Raw genomic sequence first — 3,396 nt, 5'->3', positions numbered from 1 at the left:
AACATGATAACCTTGTAGTAGATCTTCTGATTTTAGGCTAGTTTAACACTAGCGGTAGGGGAGTCCGGCAGACAGTTCCCGCGTGTGAACAGCCTGTCGGATCCGTCCTGCCGCTAATTCACGTGTGCCCCCAGACTGCCTCTCAGTCCCCATTGACTATAATGGGGGCAAGGGCGGAGTTCCGGTGGCAGCACACGGCGAGAGGCAGCCGGACTAAAAGTACTGCATGTCGGAGTTTTAGTCCGGCTGCCTCTCGCCGTGCGCTGCCGCCGGAACTCCGCCCCCATTATAGTCAATGGGGACGGAGCGGCCTACAAAAGGTGTATTCCAAGATGACAATGCCAGGATTCATCGGGCTCAAATTGTGAAAGAGTGGTTCAGGGAGCATGAGACATCATTGTCACACATGGATTGGCCACCACAGAGTCCCGACCTTAACCCCATTGAGAATCTTTGTGCTGGAGAAGGCTTTGCGCAGCAGTCAGACTCTACCATCATCAATGCAAGATGGAAATAAATCTTGTGACATTGCAGAAGCTTATCGGAACAATGCCACAGCGAATGCGTGCCGTAATCAAAGCTAAAGGCTTTTTTTTGGGTGGCAACTTTTTTTTTTGTGACAGGCAATGTACAGGGAGTGCAGAATTATTAGGCAAGTTGTATTTTTGAGGATTAATTTTTTTATTGAACAACAACCATGTTCTCAATGAACCCAAAAAACTCATTAATATCAAAGCTGAATATTTTTGGAAGTAGTTTTTAGTTTGTTTTTAGTTTTAGCTATTTTAGGGGGATATCTGTGTGTGCAGGTGACTATTACTGTGCATAATTATTAGGCAACTTAACAAAAAACAAATATATACCCATTTCAATTATTTATTTTTACCAGTGAAACCAATATAACATCTCAACATTCACAAATATACATTTCTGACATTCAAAAACAAAACAAAAACAAATCAGTGACCAATATAGCCACCTTTCTTTGCAAGGACACTCAAAAGCCTGCCATCCATGGATTCTGTCAGTGTTTTGATCTGTTCACCATCAACATTGCGTGCAGCAGCAACCACAGCCTCCCAGACACTGTTCAGAGAGGTGGACTGTTTTCCCTCCTTGTAAATCTCACATTTGATGATGGACCACAGGTTCTCAATGGGGTTCAGATCAGGTGAACAAGGAGGCCATGTCATTAGATTTTCTTCTTTTATACCCTTTCTTGCCAGCCACGTTGTGGAGTACTTGGACGCGTGTGATGGAGCATTGTCCTGCATGAAAATCATGTTTTTCTTACCTTGCAGACTTCTTCCTGTACCACTGCTTGAAGAAGGTGTCTTCCAGAAACTGGCAGTAGGACTAGGAGTTGAGCTTGACTCCATCCTCAACCCAAAAAGTCCCCACAAGCTCATCTTTGATGATACCAGCCCAAACCAGTACTCCACCTCCACCTTGCTGGAGTCTGAGTCGGACTGGAGCTCTCTGCCCTTTACCAATCCAGCCATCTGGCCCATCAAGACTCACTCTCATTTCATCAGTCCATAAAACCTTAGAAAAATCAGTCTTGAGATATTTCTTGGCCCAGTCTTGACGTTCAGCTTGTGTGTCTTGTTCAGTGGTGGTCGTCTTTCAGCCTTTCTTACCTTGGCCATGTCTCTGAGTATTGCACACCTTGTGCTTTTGGGCACTCCAGTGATGTTGCAGCTCTGAAATATGGCCAAACTGGTGGCAAGTGGCATCTTGGCAGCTGCACGCTTGACTTTTCTCAGTTCATGGGCAGTTATTTTGCGCCTCGGTTTTTCCACACGCTTCTTGCGACCCTGTTGACTATTTTGAATGAAACGCTTGATTGTTCGATGATCACGCTTCAGAAGCTTTGCCATTTTAAGAGTGCTGCATCCCTCTGCAAGATATCTCACTATTGTTGACTTTTCTGAGCCTGTCAAGTCCTTCTTTTGACCCATTTTGCCAAAGGAAAGGAAGTTGCCTAATAATTATGCACACCTGATATAGGGTGTTGATGTCATTAGACCACACCCCTTCTCATTACAGAGATGCACATCACCTAATATGCTTAATTGGTAGTAGGCTTTCGAGCCTATACAGCTTGGAGTAAGACAACATGCAGAAAGAGGATGATGTGGTCAAAATACTCATTTGCCTAATAATTCTGCACGTAGTGTATATATAAATAACTTACATGCCCCTGGGCAGAGGATTCTGAACTCGGCAAGGACCAACCAGACACAGGACCTTCCATGGAGAGAGATACACAACACTGATCTCTTACCCGATTTTATAGTCCTGCCTCCTGCCACCGTTAATCTGCGCCTTCCTAGCGTGCTCCCGGCAATCCCGGGATGGATCCATTGCTTGCTTACCCAGGCCTGTCCATCCTGTCACCGAATCTCGCGAGAGGACTTCACCGGCACGCTCCTACGCTGGAATGCAAGCCGGGGCCCACCTCCAACATGGCAACGCACATACACATAGAGCAACGAAAGGAAGAAGGGAGGAAGCGCTGCGCGAAGCTGAAAGCCTCCAATGTAGGAGGAAGCGGACATTGTAACTAGACCCGGCGCCCTTCATGGGTACTGGTAAGGCCAGGGGACCCCAACTTGAGGGGTGCTAGCCGGCCCAAGGATAGAAAGGAAGGAGAGGCAGGACCCCCTGATCCAATCTGGGCCTTTAAAAAAGATATAACATTTTTCTCATATAACAGAGAACCTCTCTGTTACCCCCAACCTAAGGGGACAGGAAGAACACTGGCATTGGAGGGGGAGGGGCGTTTAACCTCTCTGTGCTTCCTGTCCCTTTAAAGGTATAAAGGACATCCTCCTGTGCTGTCATGGAGGACTTCCTGGAAAAAATGTTTTTTACATCACCATATTCTGACCCGCATAACTTTTTATACTTATGTCTACTGAGCTGTTTAGGGGCTCATTTTTTGCGGGACAATCTGTAGTTTTTATTGATAATATTTTGGAGTGTTTGTGACTTTTGAATCACCTTTTATTACATTTTAAGAGAATTTTAAAAAAATATTTTAATAGTACGGGCGTTTTCGGTCGTGGTGATACCCATGATGTTTATATTTATTGTTATTTAGGTATTTATTTTTTTATTATATGGAAAGGGGGGTGATTTAAAGTTTTTATATATTTTTTATATATTTTTTAACATTTTTTTTACATTTTTTGTAATGATCTTGAAGCTCATATATGAGCCTATAAATTCAGATTTTTTATTTTGTACAATCAGGGATTTTTTAAATGAGTTTATGATTGTCAATTGCTCATTTCTTATGTTGGCCATCTGGTGGCCAATATAAGAAGGGCAGCTTGAATACTATCAGCCTCGTCAGCCCAGTCTGGTCTGGGGTCTGTATATAAGGATAGT

Source organism: Bufo gargarizans, chromosome 6, assembly GCF_014858855.1.
Source record: "Bufo gargarizans isolate SCDJY-AF-19 chromosome 6, ASM1485885v1, whole genome shotgun sequence".
NCBI lineage: Eukaryota > Metazoa > Chordata > Amphibia > Anura > Bufonidae > Bufo > Bufo gargarizans.
This window is presented reverse-complemented; position numbering follows the sequence as displayed.